The sequence below is a fragment of the Oncorhynchus clarkii genome, unplaced genomic scaffold, assembly GCF_045791955.1.
Source record: "Oncorhynchus clarkii lewisi isolate Uvic-CL-2024 unplaced genomic scaffold, UVic_Ocla_1.0 unplaced_contig_8491_pilon_pilon, whole genome shotgun sequence".
Taxonomy (NCBI): domain Eukaryota; kingdom Metazoa; phylum Chordata; class Actinopteri; order Salmoniformes; family Salmonidae; genus Oncorhynchus; species Oncorhynchus clarkii.
The window spans coordinates 127,347-155,227 of NW_027257943.1; positions in this window are offsets into that span (position 1 = coordinate 127,347).

Consider the following 27,881-nt stretch of genomic DNA (forward strand, 5'->3'; position numbering starts at 1 on the left):
AGAGACAACAACAACCTGGTCTACTTTAGAGACAACAACAACCTGGTCTACTTTAGAGACAACAACAACCTGGTCTACTTTAGGGCCAACAACAACCTGGTCTACTTTAGAGCCAACAACAACCTGGTCTACTTTAGAGACAACAACAACCTGGTCTACTTTAGAGACAACAACAACCTGGTCTACTTTAGAGACAACAACAACCTGGTCTACTTTAGGGCCAACAACAACCTGGTCTACTTTAGAGACAACAACAACCTGGTCTTCTTTAGAGACAACAACAACCTGGTCTACTTTAGAGACAACAACAACCTGGTCTACTTTAGAGACAACAACAACCTGGTCTACTTTAGGGCCAACAACAACCTGGTCTACTTTAGAGCCAACAACAACCTGGTCTACTTTAGAGACAACAACAACCTGGTCTACTTTAGAGACAACAACAACCTGGTCTACTTTAGAGACAACAACAACCTGGTCTACTTTAGGGCCAACAACAACCTGGTCTACTTTAGAGACAACAACAACCTGGTCTACTTTAGAGACAACAACAACCTGGTCTACTTTAGAGACAACAACAACCTGGTCTACTTAGAGACAACAACAACCTGGTCTACTTAGAGACAACAACAACCTGGTCTACTTTAGAGCCAACAACAACCTGGTCTACTTTAGAGACAACAACAAGTCCATAATGACAACAACAACCTGGCCTACTTTAGAGACAACAACAAGTCCATAATGACAACAACAACCTGGTCTACTTAGAGACAACATCAACCTGGTCTACTTAGAGCCAACAACAACCTGGTCTACTTTAGAGACAACAACAACCTGGTCTACTTTAGAGACAACAACAACCTGGTCTACTTAGAGACAACATCAACCTGGTCTACTTAGAGCCAACAACAACCTGGTCTACTTTAGAGACAACAACAACCTGGTCTACTTAGAGACAACAACAACCTGGTCTACTTTAGAGACAACAACAACCTGGTCTACTTTAGAGACAACAACAACCTGGTCTACTTAGAGACAACAACAACCTGGTCTACTTTAGGGCCAACAACAACCTGGTCTACTTTAGAGCCAACAACAACCTGGTCTACTTTAGAGACAACAACAACCCTGGTCTACTTTAGAGCCAACAACAACCCTGGTCTACTTTAGAGCCAACAACAACCTGGTCTACTTTAGAGCCAACAACAACCTGGTCTACTTAGAGCCAACATCAACCTGGTCTACTTTAAAGACAACAACAAGTCCATAATGCCAACAAAATCCCTGGTCTACTTTAGAGCCAACAACAACCTGGTCTACTTTAGAGCCAATAACAACCTGGTCTACTTTAGAGCCAACAACAACCTGGTCTACTTAGAGCCAACAACAACCTGGTCTACTTAGAGACAACAACAACCTGGTCTACTTAGAGCCAACAACAACCTGGTCTACTTTAGAGAACAACAACCTGGTCTACTTTAGAGACAACAACAACCTGGTCTACTTTAGAGACAACAACAACCCTGGTCTACTTTAGAGACAACAACAACCCTGGTCTACTTTAGAGACAACAACAAGTCCATAATGCCAACAACTACCTGTTGTCAGAGTATTTGCCAACTCAGAAGTGGGCAGCTATGTGGCTGCATAGGAACATTGAAATGAGGCCGACTGACTGACGCATGTGAATCACTCTAAAAGCCCCCCAACACACACACACACTTCATTCTCATAGGAAAGTAGACTACGGGTCCACAACCCCACACCTTGTTACCACAACATCTTTCTGCTACACCAGCACTGCTTTAAAACCCGGCTGACGTTATGACCGAGTCATCACTGTCTCTGTCTCTGAGGCTGAACAGGCCGAGCAGGCCACCAACATCACTGTCTCTGTCTCTGAGGCTGAACAGGCTGAGCAGGCCACCAACATCACTGTCTCTGTCTCTGAGGCTGAACAGGCCGAGCAGGCCACCAACATCACTGTCTCTGTCTCTGAGGCTGAACAGGCTGAGCAGGCCACCAACATCTCTGTCTCTGTCTCTGAGGCTGAGCAGGCCGAGCAGGCCACCAACATCTCTGTCTCTGTCTCTGAGGCTGAACAGGCTGAGCAGGCCACCAACATCACTGTCTCTGTCTCTGAGGCTGAGCAGGACGAGCAGGCCACCAACATCACTGTCTCTGTCTCTGAGGCTGAGCAGGCCGTGCAGGCCACCAACATCACTGTCTCTGTCTCTGAGGCTGAGCAGGCCGAGCAGGCCACCAACATCTCTGTCTCTGTCTCTGAGGCTGAGCAGGCCGAGCAGGCCACCAACATCACTGTCTCTGTCTCTGAGGCTGAACAGGCCGAGCAGGCCACCAACATCACTGTCTCTGTCTCTGAAGCTGAACAGGCAGAGCAGGCCACCAACATCTCTGTCTCTGTCTCTGAGGCTGAACAGGCAGAGCAGGCCACCAACATCACTGTCTCTGTCTCTGTCTCTGAGGCTGAACAGGCTGAGCAGGCCACCAACATCACTGTCTCTGTCTCTGAGGCTGAGCAGGCAGAGCAGGCCACCAACATCACTGTCTCTGTCTCTGAGGCTGAACAGGCCGAGCAGGCCACCAACATCACTGTCTCTGTCTCTGAGGCTGAGCCAGCCGTGCAGGCCACCAACATCAATGTCTCTGTCTCTGAGGCTGAACAGGCCGAGCAGGCTACCAACATCACTGTCTCTGAGGCTGAACAGGCAGAGCAGGCCACCAACATCACTGTCTCTGTCTCTGAGACTGAACAGGCAGAGCAGGCCACCAACATCTAAACATCTTAACGAGTTAGATCTAATCGTTCTCCACACCACAATATCCACAATCAATTATCAAACAATCAATATTTGGCAGTGATATTTAATTCAGGTGTTTGCATTGTAAACAGTTCTGGGTGTGAGCTGATTGTGCAACTACATTCTTGTTTCATTACAACTATTTGTTGAAGAAAAGCACGTTACTTGTGGTTTCATCAGCAAATAGAATCTAGGACGCCGTATTCAAAGCAAACGCCTTCAAATGTCATGACCTGGTTAAATCGTCCCCGAGTCCACACACACCTTTCGCTTGTTTCACGTTGTAACTGCAACCCTGATACGTGAAGACATGATAAACGTACATACACTGTCTGTTATGATGCGCAATGTAGTTGTTTGGTGTTTTGTCCTGCACTGTACAGAGTACAGCTTCTCAGGACCCGGACACCAGAGTGGATCCACAGGAATGAACAAAGGGATAGAATATCTGCCCACCTCAGGTTTCAACGGGACACCAACCATTCTGTTGTCAGGTTGCACATTCCAGAGAGCAGAATGACAACATGCAGTGAAAGAGGGAGGGAGGGAGGGAGGGAGGGAGGGAGGGAGATGTGTGCACGTTTAGGTGTGTTTGTGTGTGTGTGTGTAATGTTACATCATCAGGAGGAGCTATGGCAGCGTATAAAGGTTAGTAGTGACTGTAGAGAGGAATGCCAGACCCACAGAGATTTCACCTGCGGAGAACAGAGCAGACCTGACTGACTCACCTGCTGAGAGGACGGGAAGAAGAAGGGAATCATTTGCTCAGTCAGTCTTTCAATCAGTCAGTTAGTAGAGTAGGAAACTCAGTGAGTCGATTGTACATCAGTGATTCAGAGATTCAGTGAATCAGATCCTGTATGTGCTATAGGTCAGATATTTGGCAGGTCATTTGAATCAGGTGATTCAAACAGAAATTGAACGAACCAGGTGACCAGGTGATTCAGATAGAGACAAGGTGAGCAGTTGACCCAGTCGAAGCAGGCACCAGTTGATCCAATCGAAGCAGGCACCAGTTGATCCAGTCGAAGCAGGCACAAGTTGAACCAGTCGAAGCAGGCACCAGTTGATCCAGTATAAATATGCCCAGTTTGTCCAGTGTGGTCCCGTTCTCTCTGCTGCTGGTTCTCCTTCTGGCTGTTATGGGTCAGGACTGTGCTACTTCCCGGGTCCAGAGGGAGGCCCGGTCCAGAGCCCGGTCCAGGGTGTGTGGGAAGAACAGGTTCTCTCACTGTGTGGACCTGGCCAAACTGCAGGAGCTGATCCAGGAAGTCCAGAAAGACTTCGTAAGTACTGACCAACTGTAGTTACACATACTGTCTTCATCAGTAGACTGCTGTATATCTCTATATATATACTGTCTTCATCAGTAGACTACTGTATATATCTCTATATATACTGTCTTCATCAGTAGACTACTGTATATATCTCTATATATACTGTCTTCATCAGTAGACTACTGTATATCTCTATATATATACTGTCTTCATCAGTAGACTACTGTATATCTCTATATATATACTGTCTTCATCAGTAGACTACTGTATATCTCTATATATATATACTGTCTTCATCAGTAGACTACTGTATATCTCTATATATATATACTGTCTTCATCAGTAGACTACTGTATATCTCTATATATATACTGTCTTCATCAGTAGACTACTGTATATCTCTATATATATACTGTATATCTCTCTATATATATATATTGTCTTCATCAGTAGACTACTGTTTATCTCTATATATATACTGTCTTCATCAGTAGACTACTGTATATCTCTCTCTATATATATTGTCTTCATCAGTAGACTACTGTATATCTCTCTCTCTATATATATTGTCTTCATCAGTAGACTACTGTTTATCTCTATATATATACTGTCTTCATCAGTAGACTACTGTATATCTCTATATATACTGTCTTCATCAGTAGACTACTGTATATCTCTCTCTATATATATTGTCTTCATCAGTAAACTACTGTATATCTCTATATATACTGTCTTCATCAGTAAACTACTGTATATCTCTATATATACTGTCTTCATCAGTAGTCTTCATCAGTAGACTACTGTATATCTCTATATATACTGTCTTCATCAGTAGATTACTGTATATCTCTATATATACTGTCTTCATCAGTAAACTACTGTATATCTCTATATATACTGTCTTCATCAGTAGTCTTCATCAGTAGACTACTGTATATCTCTATATATACTGTCTTCATCAGTAGATTACTGTATATCTCTATATATACTGTCTTCATCAGTAAACTACTGTATATCTCTATATATACTGTCTTCATCAGTAGATTACTGTATATCTCTATATTTACACTGTCTTCATCAGTAGACTACTGTATATCTCTCTCTATATACTGTCTTCATTAGAAAACTACATATACTGTCAGTTGAAGTGGGAAGTTTACATACACTTTAGCCAAATACATTTAAAATCAGTTTTTCACAATTCCTGACATTTAATCTGTGTAAAAATGTCCTGTCTTAGGTCAGTTAGGATCACCACTTTATTTTAAGAATGTGAAATGTCAGAATAATAGTAGAGAGAATTATTTATTTCAGCTTTTATTTATTTCATCACATTCCCAGTGGGTCAGAAGTTTACATACACTCAATTAGTATATTGTAGCATTGCCTTTAAATTGTTTAACTTGGGTCAAACATTTTGGGTAGCCTTCAACAAGCTTCCCACAATAAGTTGGGTGAATATTGGCCCCATTCCTCCTGACAGAGCTGGTGTAACTGAGTCAGGTTTGTAGGTCTCCTTGCTCGACATGCTTTTTCAGTTCTGTCCACATATGTTCTATAGGATTGAGGTCAGGGCTTTGTGATGGCCACTCCAATAACTTGACTTTGTTGTCCTTAAGCCATTTTGACACAACTTTGGAAGTATGCTTGGGGTCATTGTCCATTTGGAAGACCCATTTGCAACCACGCTTTAACTTCCTGACTGATGTCTTGAGATGTTGCTTCAATATATCCACATAATTTTTCCGCCTCATGATGCCATCTATTTTGTGAAGTGCACCAGTCTCTCCTGCAGCAAAGCCCCTCCACAACATGATGCTGCCACCCCCGTGCTTCACGGTTGGGATGGTGTTCTTCGGCTTGCAAGCCTCCCCCTTTTTCCTCCAAACATAACGATGGTCATTATGGCCAAACAGTTCTATTTTTTCTACAGCCATGACATCATTTTCTGGAATTTTCCAAGCTGTTTAAGGGCACAGTCAACTTAGTGTATGACCCACTGGAATTGTGATACAGTGAATCATAAGTGAAATAATCTGTCTGTTAACAATTGTTGGAAAAATTACTTGTGTCGTGCACAAAGTAGATGTCCTAATTGACCTGCCAACTGTATACTGTCTTCATCAGCAGACTACTGTATATCTCTCTATATATACTGTCTTCATCAGTAAACTACTGTATATCTCTCTCTATATATACTGTCTTCATCAGTAGACTACTGTAGTATATCTCTATATATACTGTCTTCATCAGTAGACTACTGTATATCTCTCTATATATACTGACTTCATCAGTAGACTACTGTAGTATATCTCTATATATACTGACTTCATCAGTAGACTACTGTATATCTCTCTATATATATACTGTCTTCATCAGTAGACTACTGTATATCTCTCTATATATATACTGTCTTCATCAGTAGACGACTGTATATCTCTCTATATATACTGTCTTCATCAGCAAACTACTGTATATCTCTCTATATATACTGTCTTCATCAGTACACTACTGTATATATATCTATATATACAGTATACTGTACATCAGGAACTCTCCCCCAAAGACAATGTAGGATTCCATCCCCAACTACAACATTTTCTGTCAAGACAGAACTGCTGAAGGGGGTGGCATTGCAATCTACTGTAGAGATAACCTGCAGAGTTCTGTCATGCTATCCAGGTGCCCAAACAGTTAGAGCTTTTACCTTTCCATCCTGCCCTGCCTTTCTAAAGTCTTCGAAAGCCAAGTCAACAAACAGATCACTGACCATTTCCAATCCCACCGTACCTTCTCCGCTATGCAATCTGGTTTCCGAGCTGGTCACGGGTGCACCTCAGCCACGCTCAAGGCTCTAAACGATATCATAACCGCCATAGATAAAAGACAGGAACTGTGCAGCCGTCTTCATCGACCTGGCCAAGGCTTTCGACTCTGTCAATCACCGTATTCTTATCGGCAGACTGAACAGCCTTGGTTTCTCTAATGATTGCCTCGCCTGGTTCACCAACTACTTCGCAGACAGAGTTCAATGTGTCAAATCGGAGGGCCTGTTGTCTCTGGCAGTCTCTATGGGGGTGCCACAGGGTTCAATTCTCGGGCCGACTCTTTTCTCTGTATATATCAATGATGTTGCTCTTGGTGCGGGTGATTCTTTGATCCACCTCTACGCAGACGACACCATTCCATACACATCTGGCCCTTCTTTGGACACTGTGCTAACAAACCTAAAAACGAGCTTCAATGCCATACAACTCTCCTTCCATGGCCTCCAACTGCTCTTAAATGCTAGTAAAACGAAATGTATGCTCTTCAACCGATCGCTGCCCACACCCACCTGCCCGTCTAGCATCACTACTCTGGACGGTTCTGACTTAGAATATGTGGACAACTACAAATACCTAGGTGTCTGGCTAGACTGTAAACTCTCCATCCAGACTCACATTAAGCATCTCCAATCCAAAGTTAAATCTAGAATCGGCTTCCTATTTCGCAAACAAAGCCTCCTTCACTCATGCTGCCAAACATACCCTCGTAAAACTGACTATCCTACCGATCCTTGACTTCGGTGATGTCATTTTCAAAATAGTCTCCAACACTCTGCTTAGCCATTTTGATGCATTCTATCACAGTGCCATCCGTTTTGTCACCAAAGCCCCATATACTACCTACCACTGCGACCTGTATGCTCTCGTTGGTCTTTGCTAGGTAAAGCTCCGCCTTATCTCAGCTCACTGGTCACCATAGCAACACCCACCCGTAGCACGCGCTCCAGCAGGTACAGTGCCTTGCGAAAGTATTCGGCCCCCTTGAACTTTGCTACCTTTTGCCACATTTCAGGCTTCAAACATAAAGATATAAAACTGTATTTTTTTGTGAAGAATCAACAACAAGTGGGACACAATCATGAAGTGGAACGACATTTATTGGATATTTCAAACTTTTTTAACAAATCAAAAACTGAAAAATTGGGCGTGCAAAATTATTATTAAGTTAATACTTTGTAGCGCCACCTTTTGCTGCGATTACAGCTGTAAGTCGCTTGGGGTATGTCTCTTTCAGTTTTGCACATCGAGAGACTGAAATTTTTTCCCATTCCTCCTTGCAAAACAGCTCGAGCTCAGTGAGGTTGGATGGAGAGCATTTGTGAACAGCAGTTTTCAGTTCTTTCCACAGATTCTTGATTGGATTCAGGTCTGGACTTTGACTTGGCCATTCTAACACATTCTAACCATTCCATTGTAGATTTTGCTTTATGTTTTGGATCATTGTCTTGTTGGAAGACAAATCTCCGTCCCAGTCTCAGGTCTTTTGCAGACTCCATCAGGTTTTCTTCCAGAATGGTCCTGTATTTGGCTCCATCCATCTTCCCATAAATTTTAACCATCTTCCCTGTCCCTGCTGAAGAAAAGCAGGCCCAAACCATGATGCTGCCACCACCATGTTTGACAGTGGGGATGGTGTGTTCAGCTGTGTTGCTTTTACGCCAAACATAACGTTTTGCATTGTTGCCAAAAAGTTCAATTTTGGTTTCATCTGACCAGAGCCCCTTCTTCCACATGTTTGGTGTGTCTCCCAGGTGGCGTGTGGAAAACTTTAAACTACACTTTTTATGGATATCTTTAAGAAATGGCTTTCTTCTTGCCACTCTTCCATAAAGGCCAGATTTGTGCAATATACGACTTGATTGTTGTCCTATGGACAGAGTCTCCCACCTCAGCTGTAGATCTCTGCAGTTCATCCAGAGTGATCATGGGCCTCTTGGCTGCATCTCTGATCAGTCTTCTCCTTGTATGAGCTGAAAGTTTAGAGGGACGGCCAGGTCTTGGTAGATTTGCAGTGGTCTGATACTCCTTCCATTTCAATATTATCGCTTGCACAGTGCTCCTTGGGATGTTTAAAGCTTGGGAAATCTTTTTGTATCCAAATCCGGCTTTAAACTTCTTCACAACAGTATCTCGGACCTGCCTGGTGTGTTCCTTGTTCTTCATGATGCTCTCTGCACTTTTAACGGACCTCTGAGACTATCACAGTGCAGGTGCATTCATACAGAGACTTGATTACACACAGGTGGATTGTATTTATCATCATTAGTCATTTAGGTCAACATTGGATCATTCAGAGATCCTCACTGAACTTCTGGAGAGAGTTTGCTGCACTGAAAGTAAAGGGGCTGAATAATTTTGCACTCCCAATTTTTCAGTTTTTGATTTGTTAAAAAAGTTTGAAATATCCAATAAATGTCGTTCCACTTCATGATTGTGTCCCACTTGTTGTTGATTCTTCACAAAAAAATACAGTTTTATATCTTTATGCTTGAAGCCTGAAATGTGGCAAAAGGTCGCAAAGTTCAAGGGGGCCGAATACTTTCGCAAGGCACTGTATATTGCACTGGTCATCCCCAAAGCCAACACCTCTTTTGGCCGCCTTTCCTTCCAGTTCTCGGCTTCCAATGACTGGAACGAATTGGAAAAATCACTGAAGTTGGAGACTTATATCTCCCTCACTAACTTTAAACGTCAGCTGTCAGAGCAGCTTACCGATCGCTGCAGCTGTACACAGCCCATCTGTAAATAGCCCTTACAACCAACTACCTACCTCATCCCCATTGTGTTTTTTGTTTTTCTGCTCTTTTGCACACCAGTATTCCTACTTGCACATCCTTAACTGCGCATATGCTGTATCACTCCAGTGTTAATTGCTAAATTGTAATTTATTTAACCACTATTGGCCTATTTATTGCCTTACCTTACCTTACTTCATTTACACACACTGTACACAGATCTTTCTATTGTGTTATTGACTGTACGTTTGTTTATGTGTTTATTGTTGTTGTTGTTGTTTATGTCACAATGCTTTTGCTTTTTGAGTGGTAAAATCATGGGTACCCTTCCCAATGGTTTACCAGAGATAGATTCTATTTTTGATGGGTCATTACACTCCCAATGGTTTACCAGAGATATATTCTATTTTTGATGGGTCATTGCACTCTCAATGGCTAACCAGAGATAGATCATATTTTGATGGGTCATTGCACTCTCAATGGCTAACCAGAGATAGATCATATTTTGATGGGTCATTACACTCCCAATGGCTAAACAGAGATAGATTCTATTTTGATGGGTCATGTGTGAATGAGTCTGTATAGTGGATTGACATACTGTACCTGTTGTTTCCTTCACTAGACAAACACGTCTCATGATGACAGGATCCTGTTAAAGACAGTCACCTTTGACAAGATCAAGAAGCACAAGAAGGTAAGGACTGACACAGAAGAAGACAGGCCACCCCTCAGAGCCTGGTTCCTCTCTAGGTTTATAATCTCCACCTGGTACAGCCAGACAAACACGTCTCATGATGACAGGATCCTGTTAAAGACAGTCACCTTTGACAAGATCAAGAAGCACAAGAAGGTAAGGACTAACACAGAAGAAGACAGGCCACCCCTCAGAGCCTGGTTCCTCTCTCTAGGTTTATAATCTCCACCTGGTACAGCCAGAAGAGGACAGGCCACCCCTCAGAGCCTGGCTCCTCTTTAGGTTTCTCATTTCTACCTGGTACAGCCAGAAGGGGACAGGCCACCCCTCAAAGCCTGGTTCTTCTCTAGGTTCCTGACTTGTAGGGACTTTTGCCACTGTGCTTTTGCCTCTGCATAGCTTGCTCATCGGGGTTTTACACCGGGTTTCTGTAAAGCACTTTGTGTGACATCGACTGATGTGAAAAGGGCTTTATAAAAAATACATTTGATTGATTGATCTGTTGGCGCTCTGGGATCCTGCATGAGTCTGAGACGAATGAGTGCAATGAAGAAGTTCCATCGGCACCATGTCCATCGTGCTCGACCTCGGCAGCACATTTACTAAACACAATGTCCATTCTCCTGTTCTCTCCCATGTCCAGTACCACGGCTGTGTCCTGCTCACAATCCTTGACTTTTATCGGGAAGTTCTCCAGAGACAAGACAGAAATTATCCTGACCTCGGGGGCCTGCTGGATGAAGTGAAGGAATGCATTCACCCAGTAAGTGTCTCAAACATTATAACTGCCTCCCAAATGGCACCCTAGGGTCCATAGGGCTCTGGTTAAAAGTAGTGCACCATATATGAAATAGGGTGCCATTTGTTTTGGGGACACTTCCTATGTGAATTGCGTGAACCGTCTCTCTGTGACGGTAGAGCCTCAAACACAGACAGGATTTCCTGTGGCCCTTTTTTTGTGTTTCAGGGATTATGTTACACTGCTCTGTAACCCAGCTAGTGTCTGTGTAGAAGACTCTCACACTAAATCTGTCAAAGCAATTTATGACAACATCTGACAAAGTACATGTTTTTTGTGTTTTTTTTAAATAGATACGATTGTTTGATTGGCTGATTGTTTGATTGGCTGATTGTTTGATTGGCTGATTGTTTGATTGGCTGATTGATTGATTGCAGGTAAAGATCTGTGAAAAGCTATACCAGGAAGCTGCTGGGAAGCCAGTGAATGAGGTAAACACAGGACGGCGCTGACAATCAAACACAAAAGCACGTTAAAACAAGCTTCAACCGCAATTAAACAACCACACGGGGACACGTCAGCATGAGGTAATGAACGACAACCTAATATATATATATATTTAAACGTATTGTGTTTTATTTCCCCAGTCTAAGATAGAGGAAGATTTGGAGCTGCTGTCGAAGGATGCAGCCATACTGCAGCTGCAGAGACTGAAGGCAGCCAGTAAAAAGGTGTGGTTCCACGTTACCTCTTAATCACCAGTGATCACACATCAATAACACTCGAGATGGGTTACAGAGAACATCACTGTGTGTTACAGATACACACTGTGCAAGCACGCGTCATGGACTGGCCTTAATAGCTTGTTTCTAGGTTCCTCAATCAATCCATTTTTATTTTAGAAGGCCCTTTTGTTTTTTACATCAGAAGTACTGTTGTCACAAAGGTCTCTGTAGTTACCCAGCCTAAACCTAAAGGTCTCTATAGTTACCCAGCCTAAACCTAAAGGTCTCTATAGTTACCAAGCCTAAACCTAAAGGTCTCGACAGTTACCCAGCCTAAACCTAAAGGTCTCTGTAGTTACCCAGCCTAAACCTAAAGGTCTCTGTAGTTACCCAGCCTAAACCTAAAGGTCTCGACAGTTACCCAGCCTAAACCTAAAGGTCTCGACAGTTACCCAGCCTAAACCTAAAGGTCTCTGTAGTTACCCAGCCTAAACCTAAAGGTCTCGACAGTTACCCAGCCTAAACCTAAAGGTCTCGACAGTTACCCAGCCTAAACCTAAAGGTCTCTGTAGTTACCCAGCCTAAACCCAAAGGTCTCTACAGTTACCCAGCCTAAACCTAAAGGTCTCTACAGTTACCCAGCCTAAACCTAAAGGTCTCTACAGTTACCCAGCCTAAACTCAAAGGTCTCTGTAGTTTCCCAGCCTAAAGGTCTCTGTAGTTACCCAGCCTAAACCCAAAGGTCTCTACAGTTACCCAGCCTAAACCCAAAGGTCTCTATAGTTACCCAGCCTAACGGTCTCTGTAGTTTCCCAGCCTAAAGGTCTCTGTAGTTACCCAGCCTAAACTCAAAGGTCTCTGTAGTTTCCCAGCCTAAAGGTCTCTGTAGTTACCCAGCCTAAACCCAAAGGTCTCTACAGTTACCCAGCCTAAACCTAAAGGTCTCTACAGTTACCCAGCCTAAACCTAAAGGTCTCTACAGTTACCCAGCCTAAACTCAAAGGTCTCTGTAGTTTCCCAGCCTAACGGTATCTGTAGTTACCCAGCCTAAACCCAAAGGTCTCTATAGTTACCCAGCCTAACGGTCTCTGTAGTTTCCCAGCCTAAACTCAAAGGTCTCTGTAGTTTCCCAGCCTAAAGGTCTCTGTAGTTTCCCAGCCTAAACCCAAAGGTATCTGTAGTTACCCAGCCTAAACCCAAAGGTCTCTATAGTTACCCAGCCTAACGGTCTCTGTAGTTACCCAGCCTAAACTCAAAGGTCTCTGTAGTTACCCAGCCTAACGGTCTCTGTAGTTTCCCAGCCTAAACCCAAAGGTCTCTATAGTTACCCAGCCTAAACTCAAAGGTCTCTGTAGTTTCCCAGCCTAAAGGTCTCTATAGTTACCCAGCCTAAACTCAAAGGTCTCTGTAGTTTCCCAGCCTAACGGTCTCTGTAGTTACCCAGCCTAAACCCAAAGGTCTCTACAGTTACCCAGCCTAAACTCAAAGGTCTCTGTAGTTTCCCAGCCTAAAGGTCTCTGTAGTTACCCAGCCTAAACCCAAAGGTCTCTACAGTTACCCAGCCTAAACTCAAAGGTCTCTGTAGTTACCCAGCCTAAACTCAAAGGTCTCTATAGTTACCCAGCCTAACGGTCTCTGTAGTTTCCCAGCCTAAACTCAAAGGTCTCTGTAGTTTCCCAGCCTAAAGGTCTCTGTAGTTACCCAGCCTAAACCCAAAGGTCTCTACAGTTACCCAGCCTAACTGTCTCTATAGTTACCCAGCCTAAACCCAAAGGTATCTGTAGTTACCCAGCCTAAACCCAAAGGTCTCTACAGTTACCCAGCCTAACGGTCTCTATAGTTACCCAGCCTAAACCCAAAGGTCTCTATAGTTACCCAGCCTAACGGTCTCTATAGTTACCCAGCCTAAACCTAAAGGTCTCTGTAGTTACCCAGCCTAAACCCAAAGGTCTCTATAGTTACCCAGCCTAAAGGTCTCTATAGTTACCCAGCCTAACGGTCTCTATAGTTACCCAGCCTAAACCCAAAGGTCTCTGTAGTTACCCAGCCTAAACCTAACGGTCTCTATAGTTACCCAGCCTAAACCCAAAGGTCTCTATAGTTACCCAGCCTAAACCTAACGGTCTCTATAGTTACCCAGCCTAAACCCAAAGGTCTCTATAGTTACCCAGCCTAAACCCAAAGGTCTCTATAGTTACCCAGCCTAAACCTAACGGTCTCTATAGTTACCCAGCCTAAACCCAAAGGTCTCTATAGTTACCCAGCCTAAACCCAAAGGTCTCTATAGTTACCCAGCCTAAAACTAACGGTCTCTATAGTTACCCAGCCTAAACCCAAAGGTCTCTATAGTTACCCAGCCTAAACCTAAAGGTCTCTGTAGTTACCCAGCCTAAACCTAAAGGTCTCCATAGTTACCCAGCCTAAACCTAAAGGTCTCTATAGTTACCCAGCCTAACGGTCTCTATAGTTACCCAGCCTAACGGTCTCTACAGTTACCCAGCCTAACGGTCTCTATAGTTACCCAGCCTAAACCTAAAGGTATCTGTAGTTACCCAGCCTAAACCTAAAGGTCTCTGTAGTTACCCAGCCTAAACCTAAAGGTCTCCATAGTTACCCAGCCTAAACCTAAAGGTCTCTATAGTTACCCAGCCTAACGGTCTCTATAGTTACCCAGCCTAACGGTCTCTACAGTTACCCAGCCTAACGGTCTCTACAGTTACCCAGCCTAACGGTCTCTACAGTTACCTAGCCTAACGGTCTCTATAGTTACCCAGCCTAAACCCAAAGAGCGAAGCAGAAGCACAGACAGGTTCCTCCAGCTAACACCATCTCGTCTGTTCCATCTCTGGTTGTGCAGGTGGTTGAGCTGTCCGAGAGGGCGACTCTGGACAAGGCCATGGTAGAGCTACAGGGTCTGGAGGACTACATTCAGGGGAGGGGCCTCCGCAGGAACTGAGGAAATAATCGGACCGCCAGGAACAACACACACACACACACACACACAGACACACGCGTTACCGTGACTACATATACACAGTCCTGCGTTACAGTGACTACATTTACCGTCTTGATGTCACATTTACTGGTTTTACCCTCGTGAGCTGTCGTTGCTTGTAGCCATATTCCCTTAGACATGTTCTGACACGTCCCCTGTTGTTTGTCTATTTCTTCATCTACTTTGGATAACTGTAAACAATTTGATTGACTTGGAATGTTGAACTTGAACCAATATTCAGTTGGGGAGAATATTTGTTATGTTACTACTAGTACTACATGTTCTGTTACTACTAGTACTACATGTTATGTTACTACTAGTACTACATGTTCTGTTACTACTAGTACTACATGTTCTGTTACTACTAGTACTGCATGTTATGTTACTACTAGTACTATATGTTATATTACTGCTAGTACTATATGTTATGTTACTACTAGTACTGCATGTTATGTTACTACTAGTACTACATGTTATATTACTACTAGTACTACATGTTATGTTACTACTAGTACTACATGTTATGTTACTACTAGTACTACATGTTCTGTTACTACTAGTACTATATGTTATGTTACTACTAGTACTACATGTTATGTTACTACTAGTACTGCATGTTCTGTTACTACTAGTACTATATGTTCTGTTACCACTAGTACTACATGTTCTGTTACTGCTAGTACTACATGTTATATTACTACTAGTACTACATGTTATGTTACTACTAGTACTACATGTTATGTTACTACTAGTACTACATGTTCTGTTACTACTAGTACTATATGTTATGTTACTACTAGTACTACATGTTATGTTACTACTAGTACTGCATGCTCTGTTACTACTAGTACTATATGTTCTGTTACTACTAGTACTACATGTTCTGTTACTACTAGTACTATATGTTATGTTACTACTAGTACTACATGTTATGTTACTACTAGTACTGCATGTTCTGTTACTACTAGTACTATATGTTCTGTTACTGCTAGTACTATATGTTCTGTTACTACTAGTACTATATGTTATATTACTACTAGTACTGCACGTTCTGTTACTACTAGTACTACATGTTATGTTACTGCTAGTACTACATGTTCTGTTACTACTAGTACTGCATGTTATGTTACTACTAGTACTATATGTTATATTACTGCTAGTACTACATGTTATGTTACTACTAGTACTATATGTTATGTTACTACTAGTACTATATGTTATGTTACTACTAGTACTATATGTTATGTTACTACTAGTACTGCATGTTCTGTTACTACTAGTACTATATGTTCTGTTACTGCTAGTACTACATGTTCTGTTACTACTAGTACTATATGTTATGTTACTACTAGTACTACATGTTCTGTTACTACTAGTACTATATGTTATGTTACTACTAGTACTATATGTTATATTACTGCTAGTACTACATGTTCTGTTACTACTAGTACTACATGTTATGTTACCACTAGTACTATATGTTATATTACTGCTAGTACTACATGGTCTGTTACTGCTAGTACTACATGTTCTGTTACTACTAGTACTATATGTTATGTTACTACTAGTACCGCATGTTCTGTTACTACTAGTACTATATGTTATGTTACTACTAGTACTGCGTGTTCTGTTACTACTAGTACTATATGTTATGTTACTACTAGTACTATATGTTATATTACTACTAGTACTACATGTTATATTACTACTAGTACTACATGTTATCTTACTACTAGTTCTACATGTTATGTTACTACTAGTACTATATGTTATGTTACTACTAGTACTATATGTTATGTTACTGCTAGTACTACATGTTATGGTACTACTAGTACTACATGTTATGTTACTACTAGTACTACATGTTCTGTTACTACTAGTACTACATGGTCTGTTACTACTAGTACTACATGTTATGTTACTACTAGTACTATATGTTCTGTTACTACTAGTACTACATGTTCTGTTACTGCTAGTACTACATGTTATGTTACTACTAGTACTACATGTTATGTTACTACTAGTACTACATGTTCTGTTACTACTAGTACTACATGGTCTGTTACTACTAGTACTATATGTTATGTTGCTACTAGTACTACATGTTCTCTTACTACTAGTGCTACATGTTCTGTTTCTGCTAGTACTATATGTTATATTACTGCTAGTACTACATGTTCTGTTACTACTAGTACTATATGTTATATTACTGCTAGTACTACATGTTCTGTTACTGCTAGTACTACATGTTATATTACTGCTAGTATTACATGTTCTGTTACTGCTAGTACTACATGCTCTGTTACTGCTAGTACTACATGTTCTTGTGTACTGTGTATATATTCCATATGCTTCTCTGGAGTGTTGCTCTCCCAAAGGACTATATTACTGCTAGTACTGCATGTTCTTGTGTACTGTGTATATATTCCATATGGTTCTCTGGAGTGTTGCTCTCCCACAGGACTATATTACTGCTAGTACTGCACGTTCTTGTGTACTGTGTATATATTCCATATGGTTCTCTGGAGTGTTGCTCTCCTACAGGACTATATTACTTTATTTGAAGTAAAGCCATAGGAAAACATGTGTTTTCTCCAGATTGTCTGTACTTTCAGTGAAAGGTCTAATCTGTGACAGTGAATGCAGCCATTCAACTGTAGATTTATCACGCCAGCATATCAATGGATGTTTTTCATTCTTTTTTTAATGAAAACCCTGTCTGTAAAAAAAACACACAAAAAACACACTGAGGCCAATGAATGTGTTACGTCTGTATTTAAACCTTTGTATCAATAAAAAGAGATGCCTGCAACACCTGACTCAGTACGGCTCAGTATCCTACAACCTAGTGGAAAACCCTTCTCCTGTGGACCTGTGTGTAGAGAGGGGAGAGACCGGGAAGAGAGGGAGAGACCGGGAAGAGGGGAGAGACCGGGAAGAGAGGGAGAGACCGGGAAGAGAGGGAGAGACCGGGAAGAGAGGGAGAGACCGGGAAGAGAGGGAGAGACCGGGAAGAGAGGGAGAGACCGGGAAGAAGGGGGTATCCCAGTTTGTACTCAAGAGATTCTATAAATCAGTTCGTAGGTGAAATTCTATGGTTTTATGTGAAATTCTACCTACGGAGTAGGACCTGGTATCTACACTGGAACCAATCTACTATTCTAAACAGGATGAAGCTACGTAAGAACTAGGACAAGGACAAAGATTCCAAAGATTCCAAAGATGATTTAATCACTCGAAGATTCCAATTCCGGGCAGAGGCCTGATGGAAGTTCCGGAGTGGAGTTTCCCTGTTTCCTCCCTCCATTGTTATTTCTATTCAAAGGTTGCACCTGCGTGTCATGCCATTGTTATGAAAGCTATAGTGCGATAGTGGTGGCCTAAAAGTTGTGACAAGTCATTCATTGGGGAAGTTGTCAAAATATTTAGTAGGAAAACAACTTTGCCTGCATTATCGTGTCGTCAAATTTACTTTAGACAGATGGCAATGTTGTCATAATAAAAGCTAGCGACTTTCGTCTAAAATAGCTAGCAATGCTAACGTTAGCTAGTTTAAAAACAAAATCAAGTGTGCTCCCGCTCAATCTTAGCTAGCTAGCTAACGTTATACTGCATTTTATTTATCTCCTGTTGAATAGCATTGTATTTCCAAGCCACTGTAATGCACTTTTGATGAAATCTTCATCAGCGCTCATAGACGATGCGTTGAAGGAGAATGCTCACTCGGGCATCAGTCCAAAAACGAACGTTGAAATATTATGACAAAATATACAACCTGTGAATTGTTCAGGTCACTGCTCCTGTAGACTGTGGGCTGCGGACTGGTTCAATATCAGTATTGACTCGGGCAGTGGATTGTACTGTACAGTGAGTCTGCCATCTACAGTACAGAGTAGGAGAATCAGTCACAGCCAGGCAACAGAGTTAGAGCTCAAAAAAGTGTGTGTGTGTGTGTGTGTGTGTGTGTGTGTGTGTGTGTGTGTGTGTGCGTGTGTCCGTGCATTGGGTTTGTGCGTGCGTGTGCGTGTGTGTGTCCGTGCATTGGGTTTGTGTGTGTGTGTGTGTGTTTGTGTGTGTGTGTGTGTGTGTGTGTGTGTGTGTGTGTGTGTGTGTGTGTGTGTGTGTGTGTGTGTGTGTGTGTGTGTGTGCGTGCTTGCTTGCGTGCGTGCGTGTGTAAGTGTGCGTGCGCGCGTGTTTATGTGTGTGTCCACAGGGAACTGGTGGAAACCAATCTATCAAGATGGAACAATGCATGAAGATTTTAATTACTAACTGCAACACTGATCACCCTGCCCTCACAGGTATTGAGGTCACAAGTACAGTACACATGGAGCAGGCTTCACACAGGTACTGACGTACAGTACACATGGAGCAGGCTTCACACAGGTATTGAGGTCACACGTACAGTACACATGGAGCAGGCTTCACACAGGTATTGAGGTCACACGTACAGTACACATGGAGCAGGCTTCACACAGGTACTGACGTACAGTACACATGGAGCAGGCTTCACACAGGTACTGAGGTACAGTACACATGGAGCAGGCTTCACACAGGTATTGAGGTCACAAGTACAGTACACATGGAGCAGGCTTCACACAGGTACTGACGTACAGTACACATGGGGCAGGCTTCACACAGGTACTGACGTACAGTACACATGGGGCAGGCTTCACACAGGTATTGAGGACACAGGTACAGTACACATGGGGCAGGCTTCACACAGGTACTGACGTACAGTACACATGGAGCAGGCTTCACACAGGTATTGAGGACACAGGTACAGTACACATGGGGCAGGCTTCACACAGGTACTGACGTACAGTACACATGGAGCAGGCTTCACACAGGTATTGAGGACACAGGTACAGTACACATGGGGCAGGCTTCACACAGGTACTGACGTACAGTACACATGGGGCAGGCTTCACACAGGTACTGACGTACAGTACACATGGAGCAGGCTTCACACAGGTATTGAGGTCACACGTACAGTACACATGGGGCAGGCTTCACACAGGTATTGACGTACAGTACACATGGGGCAGGCTTCACACAGGTACTGACGTACAGTACACATGGGGCAGGCTTCACACAGGTACTGACGTACAGTGCACATGGAGCAGGCTTCACACAGGTACTGACGTACAGTACACATGGGGCAGGCTTCACACAGGTACTGACGACGTACAGTACACATGGAGCAGGCTTGACACAGGTATTGAGGTCACACGTACAGTACACATGGGGCAGGCTTCACACAGGTATTGAGGTCACACGTACAGTACACATGGAGCAGGCTTCACACAGGTACTGACGTACAGTACACATGAAGCAGGCTTCACACAGGTATTGAGGACACAGGTACAGTACACATGGGGCAGGCTTCACACAGGTACTGACGTACAGTACACATGGAGCAGGCTTCACACAGGTATTGACGTACAGTACACATGGGGCAGGCTTCACACAGGTATTGAGGTCACATGTACAGTACTCACGGGGCAGGCTTCACACAGGTATTGAGGTCACACGTACAGTACACATGGGGCAGGCTTCACACAGGTATTGAGGTCACACGTACAGTACACATGGAGCAGGCTTCACACAGGTATTGAGGTCACACGTACAGTACACATGGGGCAGGCTTCACACAGGTATTGAGGTCACACGTACAGTACACATGGAGCAGGCTTCACACAGGTATTGAGGTCACACGTACAGTACACATGGAGCAGGCTTCACACAGGTATTGAGGTCACACGTACAGTACACATGGAGCAGGCTTCACACAGGTATTGAGGTCACACATACAGTACACATGGGGCAGGCTTCACACAGGTATTGTGTGTCTGTGTGTGTGTTGCAGGCTTCACGATGGCTATTGTAGCCTACATCACCAAACTTCCTGTTGTTAATGACAACGTCCTGTTTTCAGAATCACCAAACTCAAGTCCAGTTGTCAATGATAAACATCAAGTATGGAACGTGGCAGAATTGTGAAAAGTCATGGCTCATGTGGAATTTCTAAATGTCCAGGCCAGTCCCCTTCTGCCTGTACCTGGTGGAGATTAGAAACCTAGAGAGGAACCAGGCTCTGAGGGGTGTCCAGTCCCCTTCTGGCTGTACCAGGTGGAGATTAGAAACTTAGAGAGAGGAACCAGGCTCTGAGGGGTGGCCAGTCCCCTTCTGGCTGTACCAGGTGGAGATTATAAACCTAGAGAGGAACCAGGCTCTGAGGGGTGGCCAGTCCTCTTCTGGCTGTACCAGGTGGAGATTATAAACCTAGAGAGGAACCAGGCTCTGAGGGGTGGCCAGTCCTCTTCTGGCTGTACCAGGTGGAGATTAGAAACCTAGAGAGGAACCAGGCTCTGAGGGGTGGCCAGTCCTCTTCTGGCTGTACCAGGTGGAGATTATAAACCTAGAGAGGAACCAGGCTCTGAGGGGTGGCCAGTCCTCTTCTGGCTGTACCAGGTGGAGATTATAAACCTAGAGAGGAACCAGGCTCTGAGGGGTGGCCTGTCCTCTTCTGGCAGCAATTAGAAATTAGTACAAGGAGGTGTGCTCTCTCTGCTAGGCAATTAGCAATTAGTACAAGAAGGTGTGCTTTCTCTGCTAGGCAATTAGCAATTAGTACAAGGAGGTGTGCTCTCTCTGCTAGGCAATTAGCAATTAGTACAAGGAGGTGTGGTAATGTATCAATACTCTGGATCGATGAACTCCTCAACAGTCATTGGGTCTGGCACGTGAGACTACAGGGGCTCTGCCCTGCATTGTGGTAGTGTCTTAATGCTATGGCCACTGCCCTATAAAGGAAATCCAGCATTATACTGGGTGAATGACAGATGCTTTGAGTCTTTTTCAGAATGATTTAAACAGGTACAGCCTACCCAGTGGGCAAAACTGGTTGATATGATGTCCTTTTTAACCCGCTCTGCTTAGGGTTCCACCTGATCCAAAGGATACGTTTAAAGTCATGAGCTTTAAAATGCCTCTCTTATCAATACCCATGTTTCCTTGACAATACATGTAAGTCTAACCCTTTAGCCTTAGCCTGACAACACCTTAGTTACTGTGTTGTGGAAGGAGTTGGTTGGTTTTACGAGGTGTCTTCATAGCTCAGAAAAACCCTTCCTCTCTTCTCGTCACTTCTGATAAGCGTCTATCTGTCAGGGCTTACGATAAGAGTCACCCGGGCCGCCAGACCACAGGCTCAGCTGTATAAAGACCGCAGTCAACTCGGGTGGTGTTTCTTAGTAAGCAACCCAACCACAGGGCTGCTAGGATGTAGCGCACAAAGGGGCTTCACAGCACAAACCACCTGTGTGTTTTTACCTTGTACCGTTCAGGGCCCTGAAGGTACACTAAATGGACTGTGTCTATCTAAAATGAAACCAAGAATGAACGAATGCAGAACCTACAACTTATGTCCTGTGTGTCTGCATTGACACTCAGTATTTGATGGTACACTGGATTAGACCTGGCGCGGCAGTTATGGAGACATGCCACCAACAGCATAGCAACAGAACTCTGCTGTTCTAAGAATGGAAAAACCGTTGCTTGTCTTTCAGTGACACTTCTACGGAATTCTACTGTTCTAAAAATAGAAAACTGCTGCTTGTCTTTCAGTGACACTTCTACATCTCTCTCTCTCTCTCTCTCTCTCTCTTGCTCTCTCTCTCTCTCTCGCTCTCTCTCTCTCTCTCTCTCTCGCTCTCTCTCTCTCTCTCGCTCTCTCTCTCTCTCTCTCCTTGCAGACTGAAAGTGGTGGGCGAGCAAGTATCTCAGCAGTTTCAGTCTCACTTTGTCCACATTAAATGCACTCTGCTACAACCAAGGCATGGTAGTGAGTGCAGGACTCAGTGTATACGTTCCTCATCATGAAGTTAGGTCCCATACGTTCACAATACTGCACGGTAACAGATCTTATCGACTTTATACAACAGACATTCACAATACCGCACGGTAACAGATCTTATCTACTTTATACAACAGACATTCACAATACCGCACGGTAACAGATCTTATCTACTTTATACAACAGACATTCACAATACCGCACGGTAACAGATTCTTATCTTCTTATCTAAGAGAGATTCAAATCCAAACAAAACTCCGGAGAGACGATAAGCAGACCAAAAATCAAACTTTCACATGCCCCTTTTCTTCACAGTGTAACTGTGTTGAGATTACAGTACGATAGTCTGTGGTGAGCCACAGGCATTTAGTCCAATAGAAACTAACAGCAAATGATGTTGTTGGTTGCTTTTCTGTAATGTTTCACAGCGGTGAGTGGTTCTTCCTGCTTCGAGACGTTCTCATGGGATTTAACTCACGGCATCATCCCTTCAGGTGGACTGTTAAGATCCTTTAAACACACGTTTATTCACTTTAGTGCATGATACTGGGGTGGCAGGGTAGCCTAGTGGTTAGAGGGTTGGGCCAGTACCTGAAAGGTTGCTGGATCGGCTCCCAGAGCTGCCAAGGAAAAAAATATGTTGTTCTGCCCCTGAACGAAGCAGTTAACCCACTGTTCCTAGACCAGTTAACCCCACTGTTCCTAGACCAGTTAACCCACTGTTCCTAGACCAGTTAACCCACTGTTCCTAGACCAGTTAACCCCACTGTTCCTAGACCAGTTAACCCACTGTTCCTAGACCAGTTAACCCACTGTTCCTAGACCAGTTAACCCACTGTTCCTAGACCAGTTAACCCCACTGTTCCTAGACCAGTTAACCCACTGTTCCTAGACCAGTTAACCCCACTGTTCCTAGACCAGTTAACCCACTGTTCCTAGACCAGTTAACCCACTGTTCCTAGACCAGTTAACCCACTGTTCCTAGACCAGTTAACCCACTGTTCCTAGACCAGTTAACCCACTGTTCCTAGACCAGTTAACCCACTGTTCCTAGACCAGTTAACCCACTGTTCCTAGACCAGTTAACCCACTGTTCCTAGACCAGTTAACCCACTGTTCCTAGACCAGTTAACCTACTGTTCCTAGACCAGTTAACCCACTGTTCCTAGACCAGTTAACCCACTGTTCCTAGACCAGTTAACCCACTGTTCCTAGACCAGTTAACCCACTGTTCCTAGACCAGTTAACCCACTGTTCCTAGACCAGTTAACCCACTGTTCCTAGACCAGTTAACCCACTGTTCCTAGACCAGTTGACCCACTGTTCCTAGACCAGTTAACCCACTGTTCCTAGACCAGTTAACCCACTGTTCCTAGACCAGTTAACCCACTGTTCCTAGACCAGTTAACCCACTGTTCCTAGACCAGTTAACCCACTGTTCCTAGACCAGTTAACCCCACTGTTCCTAGACCAGTTAACCTACTGTTCCTAGACCAGTTAACCCACTGTTCCTAGACCAGTTAACCTACTGTTCCTAGACCAGTTAACCCACTGTTCCTAGACCAGTTAACCCACTGTTCCTAGACCAGTTAACCCACTGTTCCTAGACCAGTTAACCCACTGTTCCTAGACCAGTTAACCCACTGTTCCTAGACCAGTTAACCCCCTGTTCCTAGACCAGTTAACCCACTGTTCCTAGACCAGTTAACCCCACTGTTCCTAGACCAGTTAACCTACTGTTCCTAGACCAGTTAACCCACTGTTCCTAGACCAGTTAACCTACTGTTCCTAGACCAGTTAACCCACTGTTCCTAGACCAGTTAACCCACTGTTCCTAGACCAGTTAACCCACTGTTCCTAGACCAGTTAACCCCACTGTTCCTAGACCAGTTAACCCACTGTTCCTAGACCAGTTAACCCACTGTTCCTAGACCAGTTAACCCACTGTTCCTAGACCAGTTAACCCACTGTTCCTAGACCAGTTAACCCACTGTTCCTAGACCAGTTAACCCACTGTTCCTAGACCAGTTAACCCACTGTTCCTAGACCAGTTAACCCACTGTTCCTAGACCAGTTAACCCCCTGTTCCTAGACCAGTTAACCCACTGTTCCTAGACCAGTTAACCCACTGTTCCTAGACCAGTTAACCCCACTGTTCCTAGACCAGTTAACCCACTGTTCCTAGACCAGTTAACCCCACTGTTCCTAGACCAGTTAACCCACTGTTCCTAGACCAGTTAACCCACTGTTCCTAGACCAGTTAACCCACTGTTCCTAGACCAGTTAACCCACTGTTCCTAGACCAGTTAACCCACTGTTCCTAGACCAGTTAACCCCACTGTTCCTAGACCAGTTAACCCACTGTTCCTAGACCAGTTAACCCACTGTTCCTAGACCAGTTGACCCACTGTTTCTAGACCAGTTAACCCACTGTTCCTAGACCAGTTAACCCACTGTTCCTAGACCAGTTAATCCACTGTTCCTAGACCAGTTAACCCACTGTTCCTAGACCAGTTAACCCACTGTTCCTAGACCAGTTAACCCACTGTTCCTAGACCAGTTAACCCACTGTTCCTAGACCAGTTAACCCACTGTTCCTAGACCAGTTAACCCCACTGTTCCTAGACCAGTTAACCCACTGTTCCTAGACCAGTTAACCCCACTGTTCCTAGACCAGTTAACCCCACTGTTCCTAGACCAGTTGACCCACTGTTCCTAGACCAGTTAACCCACTGTTCCTAAACCAGTTAACCCACTGTTCCTAGACCAGTTAACCCCACTGTTCCTAGACCAGTTAACCCCACTGTTCCTAGACCAGTTAACCCCACTGTTCCTAGACCAGTTAACCCCACTGTTCCTAGACCAGTTAACCCACTGTTCCTAGACCAGTTAACCCACTGTTCCTAGACCAGTTAACCCCACTGTTCCTAGACCAGTTAACCCACTGTTCCTAGACCAGTTAACCCACTGTTCCTAGACCAGTTAACCCACTGTTCCTAGACCAGTTAACCCCACTGTTCCTAGACCAGTTAACCCACTGTTGTTTTAAATAAGAATGTGTTCTTAAATGACTTGCCAAGTTAAATAAAGGTAACATAAAAAAAATACAAATAAATTGATTGAATGAATGAATCAATACGGACAATATCTATTCACATGCAGTACAGGCCTACACAGTCATTTATCAATGACCTGTTATTCCCACTGTAGGGTGACAGGCTGTGTCAACATGATGATAATGGCATCGTCAACTCTGTGGTTGAAGGTTGGGACACGTGCATGATACATCCCAGGGTGGCACAGCGGTCTAAGGCACTGCATCTCAGTGCAAGAGATGTCACTACAGACACCCTGGTTCAATTCCAGGCTGTATCACAACCCGGCTGTGATTGGGAGTCCCATATGGCGGCGCACAATTGGTCCAGCGTCGTCCGGGTTTGGTCGTCATTGTAAATGAGAATTTGTTCTCAACTGAAATTGGACTAGTTACATTTTTTTTTTTTTTACAAATAAATAAACATCAACACAGTCTCATTAGAATATGTCAAAATAGGGACAATGAACAATTGTAGTCATACTGCACGTCGCCCATGTTGACATATCAGTTATGTATGATTTATGATGGCAGATGCTTGGTTTCTATACACGTCTACCTTACATGACCTTTAACCTTCCCCCTCTCTCCTCATCTACATAATCGGGGAGACAGTTGCACCCTCTGCGGTGTTTCCGCGAGAGTTTTACCCATGTGTCACTTCCTTTGCAATGTCAGCAAAGAGTGTGTGGGAGAGTAACGCTCTTCTCACAGAACAGCTAACAGTGTTAAATGTACACTAAGTATCGTCTAAATTATAGATTGATAGGTCAACTTCGAGAGGTCAATAAATCGATTGTAATGATCTCATTATTTGTGATATTTAACCATTGTTTTATTTTTTTATTTCATCTTTATTTTAGCATTAATACTGGAGTGATAGATGTGCAGATGATGATGTGCAAGTAGAGATACTGGGGTGCAAAAGAGCAAGAGGATAAATAACAATATGGGGATGAGGTAGTTGGGTGTGCTATTTATAGATTGGCTGTGTACAGGTACAGTGATCGGTAAGCTGCTCAGACAGCTGATACCTAAAGTTAGAGAGGGAGATATAAGACTACAGCTTCAGTGATTTTTTAAATTCGTTCCAGTCATTGGCAGCAGAGAACTGGAAGGAAAGGCGGCCAAAGGAAGTGTTGGCTTTGGGGATGACCAGTGAAATATACCTGCTGGAGCGAGTGCTATGGGTGGGTGTTGCTATGGTGACCAGTGAGCTGAGTTAAGGCGGGGCTTTACCTAGCATAGACTTATAGATGACCTGGAGCCAGTGGGTTTGGCGACTAATATGTGGTGAGGGCCAGCCAATGAGAGCGTACAGGTCGCAGTGGTGGGTCATGTATGGCGCTTTGGTGACAAAACAGATGGCACTGTGATAGACTACATCCAGTTTGCTGAGTAAATGACATCGCCAAAGTCAAGGATCGGTAGGAAAGTCCGTTTTACGAGGGTATGTTTGGCAGTATGAGTGAAGGAGGCTTTGTTGCGAAATTGAAAGCCAATTCTAGATTTAACTTTGGATTGGAGATTCTTAATGTGAGTCTGGAAGGAGAGTTTACAGTCAAGCCAGACACCTAGGTAGTTGTAGTTGTCCACATATTCTAAGTCAGAACCGTCCAGAGTAGTGATGCTAGTCGGGGCAGAAGGGTGCGGGCAACGAATCGGTTGAAGAGCATGCAGTAAGTTTTACTTGCATTTAAAAGCAGTTGGAGGCCTCGAAAGGAGAGTTGTATGGGATTGAAGCTCGTTTTTAGGTTTGTTAGGACACAGTGTCCAAAGAAGGGCCAGATGTATATGGAATGGTGTCGTCTGCGTAGAGGTGGATCAGAGAATTACCAGCAGCAAGAGCGACATCATATACAGAGAAAAGAGTTGGCCCGAGAATTGAACCCTGTGGCACCCCCATAGAGACTGCCAGAGGTCCGGACAACAGGCCCATGACACATTGAACTCTGTCTGAGAAGTAGTTGGTGAACCAGGCGAGGCAATCATTAGAGAAACCAAGGCTGTTTAGTCTGTCGATAAGAATGTGTTGATTGACAGAGTTCAAAGCCTTGGCCAGGTCGATGAAGAGGACTGCACAGTACTGTCTTTTATCAATGGCTGTTATGATA